Here is a 13,547-nt window from a genome sequence, read left to right as displayed (position 1 = left end):
ATCGTTGACACGGATGTAGCGGTGATTCACAAGTATCGGAGCCACCTTCTCCCATTGAAGTAAATGGGAGACAGCTGCAATACCTGTGAATTTGCCGCTACTTGTCGGTCAACGATTCACAGCGAGCAAGTAGAAATGAAGGGGAAGCTACCCCTTCAAGACATCGGCGGGGGTCCAGGGAGTTGGACCCCGACCCATCTGCTATTGATGGCCTAGCCGGAGGTAGGCCATCAATTTTTAGGGACTGGACTACCCCTTTAATGCATCCTGCAGGCCCCTAAATACCCGCTCTGTAAGGATAGAGTTTGTCTGTGTTGTTTTGTTCCACACGCTGTGTACAAAAACACAATACTCGCAATCTATCTCTCATAGGAACGCCTGGTCTCATTTCATAGATAAGAAGCAAACCCTACTCTGGTACTTTTCATTAAAAAAACAAAAAACCACACATTACGTGAACCCGCTACTGATCATCATTTGCAATACCAAGCTGTAAACGACACAAGCATGTGACAATGCACTAATAACCCTTTCATGACAGTCAACACAATACTAGTAAAATTGTTCAACCAAGCAGGCAAATGGAAGTAGGATCCCTGCTGAACTACAATCCTTGATCCTTGTGGTCAACTCTGGGAAGCGGAAGAAGATGGAGGAGCGATATCCCAGCAGGAGGTGGTCATTACTAGTAGTGCAGATCTCCCAACCACAACAAAGGGGCCAAAACAAGCGAGCGGACCCCCTAATGACAGATCCTAGCGACTTGCCTACACTTGCTATAAATGAAACTCCCCTTTAAATAAGATGCTGTTACTCTGGAGGTAAAAGCTGTACACTGTGCACATGCAGCTTTAATATCCTTAACACTATTATAATCGAGACGTGATAAACTTGTTTCCTAAACAAGAAAATTTGGCTCCAAGATTTGTGTCATAGTGCATTGTAGGGTTGCACGATGCATCGAAACTTTGATACTGTTTCGATACCGTGCACCCTGAAATGGTTCAATACCGTTATTTCATGTATTTCGATACTAAGCTGTGTGGCCGCAAAGCTAAGTATAGTAACACATGAAGGTATGGGAGCGGGGCCGCGGCTGTGTGATACAGTCATTGCCCCGCTCCGGAGTCCTGACAAATGCACGCGCGGTAAACATGATGTGATGCGACCAGAGCTGGACTAATGATTGCCGGCACTGAAGACCAGACATGGCGGGCGGACTGTAAAAGACCCCCATGTTCTGTCTTTAGTGCCGGCGCTGCTGCTCATTAGTGCAGCGCCGGCCGCATCTCCTCAGGCTGACCGCGTGCACGCACCGGTTGTCAGGTATGGTATGTCCCTCGATCGCGTCACAGGGATTCCCTGTGACACATCCAAAGGGCACCCCTCTTCTCATTTACCCCTTGAATGCTGCGGTCAGCTTTGATCGCAGCATTCGGAGGAATAGCGGTGGAGATGAGGTTTCTCTGATCTCCGCCATTAGAGCAGGGCTGCGGCTGTGTAATTCAGCCTAAGGGGGCTATTCACACGATCGATTTTTTGACGGGCCGGGAAACCCGGCCGTCAAAACATGGGACATGCCCTATTTTCGGCTGTTCATCCAGCCGCCCGTCTGCTATAGAAGTCTATGGGGCCGGGTAATACACGGCCATCACCGGAATGTGTCCCGAGTGACGGCCGTGTCTACCGTTGCTCGCTCTCTCCTCACAGCGCAGAGTGCATGTGAGGAGGAGGAGTTTAGGCCAATCGGAAGAAGCGCTATATGCTGCAGGTAAGTTTCTACAATGTGGGGATGCCCTTATACAGGGGTACTGTGTGGCAAGGCCAGGGTGTATAGCAGGTGGAAGGGGGCGCTGCACTGGCTCCCTTCCCCTGCTTGTTTTAAAAGCACCCTGGCCCGGCGACACCGCCCACGGCCAATGGCGCAGCTAGCAGCTGCTATTGCTGTAGCGACGCCACTATAGAATATCTCCCGACGCCACTATAGAGATATCAGTTATCTCCCTGCTCTGCTATGTGCTAGCCCCACTTTAGCTCCCTGAAGGAGCTGAATCCCTGTGTGTTCGGGGATTCCAGACCATTAGAAGCCAGTAAAGTTCAGTATCCATAAATGGACAGACGACAGGGGCTTTTCCTGAAGTGGAATCACCGGCCACATGGGGATTCCACTTCAGGAGTTGCCCCTGATGTCACTGTCCAGATATGCCCGGCCCGGGACGGAATCGGAACGGATGTCGGGACCCTGTCGTGTGAATAAGGCCTTAATGAGAGGCACATGGGGGTTCAAAATTCATCATACCACGCATCACATCCGAAAATGGAAGAACTTTTTTTTATTATTATTATTGTTGGCAAAGTAACGTTTTGGTTTCGCAATACTACACAAAGTATCGTTATCCAAGTCAAAATTCTGGTATCGTGACAAACCTAGTACATTGCAACAAACAGGCGACCACAGCAGAGCATGCCAGACTGGGCTACACCAAAGACAGGATGGCACCGGGCCACCAAATACACAACGCAGAAAAATAAACAATCCTGGTTCCTTCAGGGACAGATGGGAAGAAAGTGACAAACTAACTGCTTCATAGTAGTCCGACAAAAAGATTCAAAAACTTGAGATTTGATTACATAAATTCTTCAATATTAATGGGATTGTTAAAAATTGGGCCAAAAAAAATGTTATATAGGTTTTCCAGATTATACTCCATAAAAACAATTTTAGGGCCTGTTCCCATCAGCGTTGCACGACCGTTGAGGGGTTCCGTTGGAGGTTTCCGTCAGGTTAACCCCTCAACAGAAAGCCAAACGGAAACCTTAGTTTCCGTTTCCCTCACCATTGATCTCTATGGTGACGGAAACTCTATGTTTGTCACCGTTGTGACTGAATGAATAGCGCAGTCGCTATTGATATACAAATATATTTATACTCATTTTCACTCTTCCACATTCTCTACAGAGATCCATTTATTACAGGTGGGGACTTTTTTGGCACATGCCATAAAAGACAGATTTTAACGGAGACACCAGCTGATCTAGACCCACAATTGGCCACTGGGAACAAGCATTGCCTTTACCATGTTCTCGTTCATCGAATTCCCCCCCGATAAGACTACTGTGGCATGTCCAGTGGATTCCATAAACTTCATCCATGGGAAAAAATCTTTTCTATGTAGTATGCTTCCTAACCGTATCAGACCATTGTAGATCTACTCAAAAAACACACAAATATTTAAGAAACTGCCCTGCTGTCACCTCGCCGGGAGTATTCAGCAGTAGATCCCCGTCTCTCTCTCTCTTTCTAACTGGGTCGACTCTTCTCACTGCCACATATTCAAGTCCTACAGCTGCATAGATCCAAACCCCAGACTGGGCTTATAGTCCAACTTCTATTGGCATTGAGTTAATCAATTATTAAGAAGGTATAATGAAGTATAAAGAGGACCTGACAGCTCTATCAGATCCTCTATACTACACCACACAGGAGAACTGACAGCTCCTCTATACTACACCACACAGGAGAACTGACAGCTCCTCTATACTACACCACACAGGAGAGCTAACAGATCCTCTATACTACACCACACAGGAGAGCTGACAGATCCTCTATACTACACCACACAGGAGAACTGACAGCTCCTCTATACTACACCACACAGGAGAGCTAACAGATCCTCTATACTGCACCACACAGGAGAGCTGACAGCTCCTCTATACTACACCACACAGGAGAACTGACAGGTCCACTATACTACACCACACAGGAGAACTGACAGATTCTCTATACTACACCACACAGGAGAGCTGACAGATCCTCTATACTACACCACACAGGAGAACTGACAGGTCCTCTATACTACACCACACAGGAGAACTGACAGGTCCTCTATACTACACCACACAGGAGACATGACATATCCTCTATACTACACCACACAGGAGAACTGACAGCTCCTCTATACTACACCACACAGGAGAGCTGACAGCTCCTCTATACTACACCACACAGGAGAGCTAACAGATCCTCTATACTACACCACACAGGAGAACTGACAGGTCCTCTATACTACACCACACAGGAGAGCTGACAGATCCTCTATACTACACTACACAGGAGAACTGACAGCTCCTCTATACTACACCACACAGGAGAGCTGACAGCTCCTCTATACTACACCACACAGGAGAGCTGACAGCTCCTCTATACTACACCACACAGGAGAGCTGACAGCTCCTGTATACTACACCACACAGGAGAGCTGACAGATCCTCTATACTACACCACACAGGAGAGCTGACAGATCCTCTATACTACACCACACAGGAGAGCTGACAGATCCTCTATACTACACCACACAGGAGAACTGACAGCTCCTCTATACTACACCACACAGGAGAGCTGACAGATCCTCTATACTACACCACACAGGAGAACTGACAGCTCCTCTATACTACACCACACAGGAGAGCTGACAGATCCTCTATACTACACCACACAGGAGAACTGACAGCTCCTCTATACTACACCACACAGGAGAGCTGACAGATCCTCTATACTACACCACACAGGAGAGCTGACAGATCCTCTATACTACACCACACAGGAGAACTGACAGCTCCTCTATACTACACCACACAGGAGAGCTAACAGATCCTCTATACTACACCACACAGGAGAGCTGACAGCTCCTCTATACTACACCACACAGGAGAGCTGACAGCTCCTCTATACTACACCACACAGGAGAGCTAACAGATCCTCTATACTACACCACACAGGAGAGCTGACAGCTCCTCTATACTACACCACACAGGAGAGCTGACAGCTCCTCTATACTACACCACACAGGAGAGCTGACAGCTCCTCTATACTACACCACACAGGAGAGCTGACAGCTCCTCTATACTACACCACACAGGAGAGCAGACAGATTCTCTATACTACACCACACAGGAGATCTGACAGCTCCTCTATACTACACCACACAGGATTGCTGACAGCTCCTCTATACTACACCACACAGGAGAGCTGACAGATCCTCTATACTACACCACACAGGAGAGCTGACAGATCCTCTATACTACACCACACAGGAGAGCTGACAGATCCACTCTATTTTACAGCATGCAAACGGAACTGTTTAATAATGATTCTCTAATATAGCGGCTTTAAAAGGAATAGATCCTGTTAGCTGCAGCAGTAATGTGACAATACTAACCAGCAACAAAAAAAGAAAAATGAAAAAACAAAAAATTATTTACCCAGCGGTTTCCTAGTAGAGCCATCAGAATTTAGTCATTACCGCAGATAAAGTGCCACTGGGGCATAAACCACACTTACTGGTGCGCTTCGTAACGTGGCAGAACATTTCTGGGATATTTACTGTACCTTTTATCTGACTTAAAATAAAACAATCACAATGACTCATGTGCGTCCTAATTACCACATCGCCTGTACACGCCTGTTACTACCTACGTAATGGAGAAAACAGGAGACTACACAATACTTTACTGCAGCTCTGTCCCGGTACTTACACGAGGCCCCATTAATGTACAGTCATATATGCCAAATACTGGTGAAATAATGAGGGTACTATGCCTTTCCTGCAAGGTTTTTTATTTAAGGAAATATAGCTTAAGCAATTCTTTAATGTAAAGTGTTTGTAATTCAATTCCTCACCATCTTCAAGATTTCAGCTTGCCGTCAGTGACTACAAATCGCTGTTCACATTCAGCGGATAAAAAAACCTGTACAGACCTAATACTACTCACAGCTGAGAGTTTTCTGCAGTTGCGTTAGGGTCAGTTCACACTGAGTTTTTTTTTACGCGAAAACCACGTCGGAAAACACGCCAAAAAACGGCCGAAAATGCCTCCCATTGATTTCAAAGGGAGGCGGAGGAGTTTTTTTTCCAGCGAGCGGAAAAAACGGATCGTGGGAAAAAGGAGCGACATGCCCTATCTTCGGCCATTTACACCTGTGACCTCAAATTGACATCAATGGGAGGCAGATAAAGCATATTTCGCTGCGTTTTTTTGCCCATGACGCTCAATGGCCGCTGGCGAAAAACGCAGCAAAAATCGGCGTGCAGGCAGAGGAAAATCTGCCTCAAAATTCAAAACGGAATTTTGAGGCAGACTTTTTGTCTGCAAAAAACTCTGTGTGAACCCAGCCTTAGGCAACCCTATGTAATATAAACAGGCTGGGCTCCAGCTTGATACATTTTACCTGCACTGATACTTTGTAGCAAACTATCAGTACAGGCTACGGATTTAGACTATGTACACGTCAGGGCTCCGTTCTGACGGAGCTTTCCATCAGAACGGAGCCCTGACTGACACAAACTATAGGTTTCCGTTTCCATCACCATTGATTTCAATGCCGATGCCAATGGTTTCCATTTGTCGCAGTTGTGCAAGGGTTGCATCAATTTGACGGAATCAATACCGTAGTACGAAGCCAGTCTATGAATGAATTTACCTCGCAGAGGATCGTGGGGACTGGATGCAATTATAGTAAACCTTCATAAGAGGGAGGGTATAAGGCTTGTATGGTGCACCCTCCAGCTGTTGGTGCACATTAAAGAGGCTCTGTCACCACATTATAAGTGGCCCCTTATTGTACATGATGTGATCGGCGCTGTAATGTAGATGACAGAAGTGTTTTTTTATTTAGAAAAATGATCATTTTTTACGGAGTTATGACCTATTTTAGCTTTATGCTAATGAGTTTCTTAATGGACAACTGGGCGTGTTTTACTATATGGCCAAGTGGGCGTTGTACAGAGGAGTGTATGACGCTGACCAATCAGTGACCAATCAGCGTCATACACTTCTCTCCATTCATTTACTCTGCACATAGTGATCTAGCTAGATCACTATGTGCAGTCACTTACTCACATATTAACGTTACTCAAGTTTCCGGACAGTGAATAGACCTCACTACCAGCCAGGACGTGATGTCTATTCAGAATCCTGACTCTTCGGTAACGTTTGTGCGAGATTTACAGCACAACAAGCGTAATCTCGTTTTAAATGACAGTTTACAGCATAATCTCACGAGATTACGCAGGCCTTGCTGTAAATCTCACACAAACGTACCTGAAGTGTCAGGATTCTGAATAGACATCACGTCCTGGCTGGTAGTGATATCTATTCACTGTCAACTGCAGTAACGTTTATATGCGAGTGTATGTGGCTGCACATGTAGATTCTCCTAAACTACTGAACATTGCTAAGTGACAGATCCACTTGAACTCTATGGGTGCAATTTATTAAGACACGAGTTTCATACGCCAGTCTTAATAGTAAGAAAAGTTGGAGTAAACTGCGGCCAAAGTCTCATAATAAATGCATTGAATATTCCGGCCAGGTTGTTCAGCATCATCGCTGATAAAATAAAAAAACACCACATACTCAGCGCTTCTCTTTTCTTTCTTCCGGTTCCCTCATACAAGGTCCTGACACCGAGCATGCGACACAAAACTGCGGCATCGCATATAACGTCCCAACGCTGCCCGCTGCCATTGCGTTGTATGAGCTGCGCCGGAGTGACGAGGGGGCCGGAGGTATTAATTATCATTTTTTCTTTAATTTCATTTTGTTTTAATTTAACTATCCATTGGGGAAGACGGGGGGGGGGGGGGGGGGATAATCTGATCATGGGGGGCAAGTTAGGGGCCCAGCGCGAATCTCTACCTTGCTGCACCCTGCAAAGAGAAAATTATGCCAGCTAGGAGCGAACTTAGATTTCTATTAGAATTTTCGGCAGAATATTATGCAAATTGCGACTTTTGGGCCCCGCTGCCACTTTTCTACACCAGGAAACTAGCATAGAAATGTTGACAAATTAGCCCCGACGTCTAAGCAGGAGTTGGAGCTCTGTATCAGAAAACGGAACTCAGACCGCTAAAAACATATATAAGAAATTAATGAGCACAGGATTTTTGAACTATTTAAATTGGGGAAAAAAAATTAAAATCAGAAAGCAAAAACAAGAATAAACTGGTGTCGGGGGTGGACAATCCCTTTAAGTTCTACTTTGGGAGCCATTTTTAGGGTGTTCTTTTTCATTGCACCCTAATAATTTCTTGCGGTCCGGTGACCAGTGTACGGCTCTCGCCAGCGATGTAGGTGCCGCCTGCGCTGCTGGTACATTATAATGATTTAATATGAGCCGTCTATTGTCTGGTAAAGCACAAACAGAAACGTCCTGCTCCATATCAACGACACAAACGATAAGAGTAATTCCTCTCTGTCGTACTGCAGGACGTGTGCCCGACAAATAAATCTCAGAGCTCGGGGCTGCCCGCTGTACAGATCCATGGTCTAGCATAAGTGTGCCCAGAGTTATGCAACTTTCTAATATCATTTAGGTTTCAATTCCTCACCATTTCAAGATCTCTGCTTGCTGTCTTTACGTGTTCCAATCACTACCCACCATCCACACAGCCCTGTAATCTGCTGTCTTTACATTAACAGATTCTTCAGAAAACCTAAGAAGTCAGTATATTATCTATACACCCAGACTTCCATTTCTTCAGAATTACTGATAATCCGGCACCTTGACGGCCTGTCTCACTACCTAGTTTCTATATCTGAACTTCCAATGGTCCAGAATTTATGGTAATTTGGCACTATAGTGATCTATGTACCTACCTACAATTTATATCCCCAAACTTCCAATAGTTTAGAATTTCTGATATTCCAATGCTTTATTGATAGATTTTCAATAGTTTGGAAATTTTTATATTCCGGCACTTTAGTAGCCTATCTACAGTATCTATACCTTAACTTCCGATAGTTTCGAATTTCTGATATTCCAGATCCTTGGTGATCCCATGCATGCCAAAATATAAGAATTTTACCGTATTAAAGGGGTGGTCCACCAACGGACAACTGATGACCTATCCACAGGATAGGTCGTCAGTATATGATCGGTGGGGATCCGACACCCGGACCCTGCACCGATCAGCTGCCTCCGGAGGTTATGAAGGGCATGCAAGGACCCCTCCCCCGGGCACTGTGAAGATCGCCGAATGACATCGCAAACAATGACTGTGACTGTAATCATGTTACGACAGTCAACCATGAGACGACATTTGCAAAAAAACCTGCTGGATGTTTGGGTGCTCGTTCCACCCAAAGATTAATGCAAGTTGCGACACCATTTTGGGGTGTCTTTTGGATGTCGCAAATCCTAAGTCGCATGCGACTTGCACCCTAAAAGATTAGTGACAGCAAATCAAGGACAAATTGCAAACATCTTTTTCTCGCGAGACAAAGGTCGCCGTGTAGCCCTAGTCTTAGGGTCGATGCTGCGTCAACGACTCTCAGCGCAGCCGTTTTTTTCTTAGCCCTCACACAGTATCTGGCGTGTAGAGCTCATGTGACGCGCACGCTGCGTCCTCTCACGGAGCTTCACTTGAATGACAGCCAAGCCTTGTAAACTCCAGATACACACCCTGCAAATCTAGGACAAGGGCGAAGACATCAACATCATCCAACCAAGAAAATACAGGAGATCGATCTACAGTGGAAACAACGCGAGCCAACAGGTGCCGGATTACCAGACGGCCATAGAAAAGTGGATACAACTTACATGTACGGACAGCGCACTATAAAACGGAAGTGCTGTATCTGCGGGTTCTGTATCTGGTCCGGTGACATATCACATTATATCGCACTTCTGTGCTGGAAACATGTGCCGTGACCATCAGACTTTCCTAAATATCAAATGCAGAATTAACCCCCTTGCCGACATTTGACGTAGGGTTATGTCATAGGCGTAAGGAGAAGTATGGAGTGGGCTCACGGGCCGTACCCAGTCCATATTAAGCGGGTGTTGGCTGTATGTTACAATAGCGACTGCGGCATCTAAGCCGTAAGAGGGGGCCGGCCCCTCTAACATCCTATCGGTCCCTCCGCGACGCAATCACGGGGAGCTGATGGTTGTCATGGCAGTCTGGGGTCCAAGTCTTTGTACTCTTATTAACCCCTGCCTCCTGCAGTGCTTAATAGGAGCCGCTAAAAATCACAGTACATTAGTATTGAAGTTTAATGTACAAGTAATCCAACGATCACTGGTTCAAGTCCCCTGGGTGGACTAATAAATGAAGTAAAACACAGTAAATAAAGTTAGTTTGGTTTTATGTACAAAAAAAAATAAAAAATTAATTTAAGTTTAAAAAATAAATAAAATACTTTCACATGTAGCGTAAATACCGCTGCGGAAAATCGACACAATACAGTAGCCGCAAAGTGGATGAGATTTTAACACACACTGCGAAAACGATAAATGGGTAAAACCGCTCATAAATTGACCCGGTCTTTTAATCCGCAGCACGTCAATTGTATTTGTGTAATCGCTGCTTTTTTGTTGCAGGTTTTGAACATTGAATTCAATGAGGAGGTAAAAACGCACAACAAATAGCAGATATTGCGGCGGAAAAGCTAAGATTTCGCAGCAAAAATTGCAACTCAGAAAAAAAAAAAAAATCTTATACTTACCCAGGATTCTGTGCTTCTTCGTCCAGGCCGGCCTCCTGGGATGACGTTTCATCCCATGTGACCGCTGCAGCCTGTGATTGGCCATGATGAACCATCATCCCAGGAGGCCGGCCTGCAGGACATCAAGTATGGGGGGTTTTTGTTCTCTCTTTTCCGCAGCAGACGTTCCGGCCTAAAAACTGCACCAAATTTTTTTCGACCGGAATTCCCTGCGGCCGCCAGGGAAGATAAGCTGTATCCACCCTGTGTGAACGTAGCCGAACAATGTCAAAAAATAAAACAAAGGGTATCGCCGTGTCTGAAAAAGTCAGAACTATTACAATAGAACATTATTTAACCTGCAGGGTAAACAATACCTGCTGTAAAAAAAGAAAAATTCAAAGTCAAACTTGGCACCTACGACCCATCAAAAATGAAATAAAAAAAAAGTCAGATGAACCCAAAAACGGTACCAATAAAAACTAAACACGGCTCAAACCAGGGGAAAATAATTTAAAAAAAAGTTATATCAGAACGTGGCGACACAAAAACTAATTTTATTTTGTGATAATTCGTTTCTTTCTTTGTGAAAGTAAAAAAATATATATAAACTTTGTATCACCGTAATCGTATTGAACCGCAGAATAAAAGTTAACACGTTGTTTGAACCGCACGATGGACGCCGTAAAAACGGAACCCAAAAAAGAATGAAGGAATCACTTTTGTTCCTATTCCACCCCTTAAAGGGACACGTTGCTGCCTCCCAGGGTCCTACTAATAGGATATTTCCATCCCACAGATCAGCAGATGTTCTCGCCCGGGGTCTGCACTACATGTATGTCCATGTAATGTATTATTTATCATATAGGAGAGCATACAGGTATATATGCGGGGGAGGGGGTGATGAGCACATGTCACCTGTCACTTCCCTTATAGCACCCGTCACCCTCCATGGACTGAGCACATACATGTAACATGTCACCTATAGATCGTCACATACAGCGTACAAACATAGAACATGTCCTATCCCGTGTACTGAGAACATACATGTAACACGCTATATGGACAAAAGTATTGGGACACACCTCTTAACCCCTTAGTGACCAGCCTAATTGGGCGATTTTTTTCAGGTTTTTTTGATCGTCGTATTTCAGAAGCCATAACGTATTTCTTTCTCTGTAGACATAGCTGTAGAAGGTCTCGTTTTTTGTAGGACAAATTCTATTTTTAATTTGCATCATTTAGGGATACATCTAATGTATTGATTAACTTATTCACTTTTTTTGGTGGAGTAATAGAAAAAAAAACTGAAACCCGATACATCCTATTCTGGTCTGTTTTTGTGGACCACTTTACCCATTGAAGTCAATGAGAGCCTGAAATCAATGGACAGAACACGGATGACATCTCGCTAACGTAAAAGAAAAAAAAAACACAGAACATGGACGAGGAACACGGATGACACAAACGGACATACACACGCAAGTGAAACACTCCATTTTTTACAGACCAAATTAGACACGCTCGTGTGATTGAGGCCTGACCTGCACAGGGGGAACCAACTCCATAGTAATGCCTATGGATTCAGAAAAAGATGTCATAAATGCTCCTGTAGGTGTAATCCATAGGTGTCCCGATACTTTTGTCCATAAAGTGTATTACCTGTCTGTTTTTTTTCTATATATACACAGCACCTGCCGGGTCCGTCACATGACAAACTAACGGTTCTCGACGGAACCCATTGACTTCAATGGTTTCCATCATTTTTGCCGCACAAAAATAGCAAAATTGACAGAATCGGCAACCGAGGCCTACGCCTCTGTTCACACTTCATGATTTCCGCCTATACAGAAAGCCATGACAGATCCCTATTCTCTCCATTGATTTATAATAGGTATCAATACAATACTGCAGTTGCTGCACTATCCTGGCTGCCAAAAAGCAACTGAAGCCGAGCATATCTAATGGAGGTGTGAACAGAGCCTTAGATGTCCTAGCCCATGGACTCAGCACATACATGTAAGGGTATGTGCACACACACTAATTACGTCCGTAATCGACGGACGTATTTCGGCCGCAAGTCCCGGACCGAACACAGTGCAAGGAGCCGGGCTCCTAGCATCATACTTATGTACGATGCTAGAAGTCCCTGCCTCGCTGCAGGACAACTGTCCCGTAGTGTAATCATGTTTACAGTACGGGACAGTTGTCCTGCAGCAAGGCAGGGACTCCTAGCGTCGTACATAAGTATGATGCTAGGAGCCCGGCTCCTTGCACTGTGTTCGGTCCGGGACTTGCGGCCGAAATACGTCCGTCGATTACGGACGTAATTAGTGTGTGTGCACATACCCTAACATGTCCTCATATACAGAACACTTAGATCTATAGGGGGGGGGGGGGGATTTATTAAAACTAGTGCATAGGAAAAGTGGGGGGAGTGGCTCATTGCAACCAATCAGGTCCCTGCTTTCATTTCTGATTGGTTGCTAGGAGCAATTCCTCCACTTTCCCTATGCTCTAGTTTTAATAAATCTGCCCTAATATGTTCTATCCCATGGACTGAGCACACATACAAATAACATGTCACCGGTGATTCTCCACGGAGGGAGCGCATACATATAACATGTCACCTGTAGCGCCTCATATACAATGTACATCCATGTAACATGCCCCACCCCATAGACTGAGCACATACATATAACATGTCACCTGTCCCTCACATGTATGCGGCACATGTATATAATATATATAACACGTCTTGACCTCCAGGCGGCTCCGCGTCCGTCTCCTCTGCCTCCCTGCTGTCTTCCTGCCAGTCTCTCCGTGCCCCGTATACCTCTGACTACAGCAAGCCCCACAGGACAAACCAGATCCGAGCGCGTACTCGTCACTAGCGTCACCGCCTGCAGCGGCCCAATGACAAGGTGCGGTGCTGACAGAAAAGGCGGGCGGGCGCAGGCAGGTGCAGCGTTGATCTGCGGGTTCATAGATAGGCGAAATGACTAGAGTAGTACGGTCGGGCAGAGGGAGAATTTTGCTTGGACAACAGGTGGTCGGCG

The 13,547-nt window shown here is 45.3% G+C and overlaps 1 protein-coding gene across 6 annotated transcripts in view; it reads right to left on the bottom strand.

Moving 5' to 3' along the window:
- ITSN2 (intersectin 2) overlaps positions 1 to 13,341 on the bottom strand; it is a 166,009-nt gene extending 152,668 nt beyond the window's left edge. For 4 of the 6 annotated variants that reach the window (XM_075860980.1, XM_075860983.1, XM_075860984.1 and 1 more), the window contains exon 1: positions 13,252 to 13,341. The gene's annotated coding sequence lies outside the window, so the exon portion shown is untranslated. Of the gene's footprint in view, positions 1 to 13,208 lie in introns of all 6 variants that reach the window. The other 2 variants (XM_075860981.1, XM_075860982.1) reach the window with 2 other exon arrangements.
- Positions 13,342 to 13,547: the final 206 nt, after the last annotated feature.

This window comes from Rhinoderma darwinii, chromosome 4 (assembly GCF_050947455.1).
Source record: "Rhinoderma darwinii isolate aRhiDar2 chromosome 4, aRhiDar2.hap1, whole genome shotgun sequence".
In the NCBI taxonomy this organism is placed as follows: Eukaryota; Metazoa; Chordata; class Amphibia; order Anura; family Rhinodermatidae; genus Rhinoderma; species Rhinoderma darwinii.
This window is presented reverse-complemented; position numbering and strand designations above follow the sequence as displayed.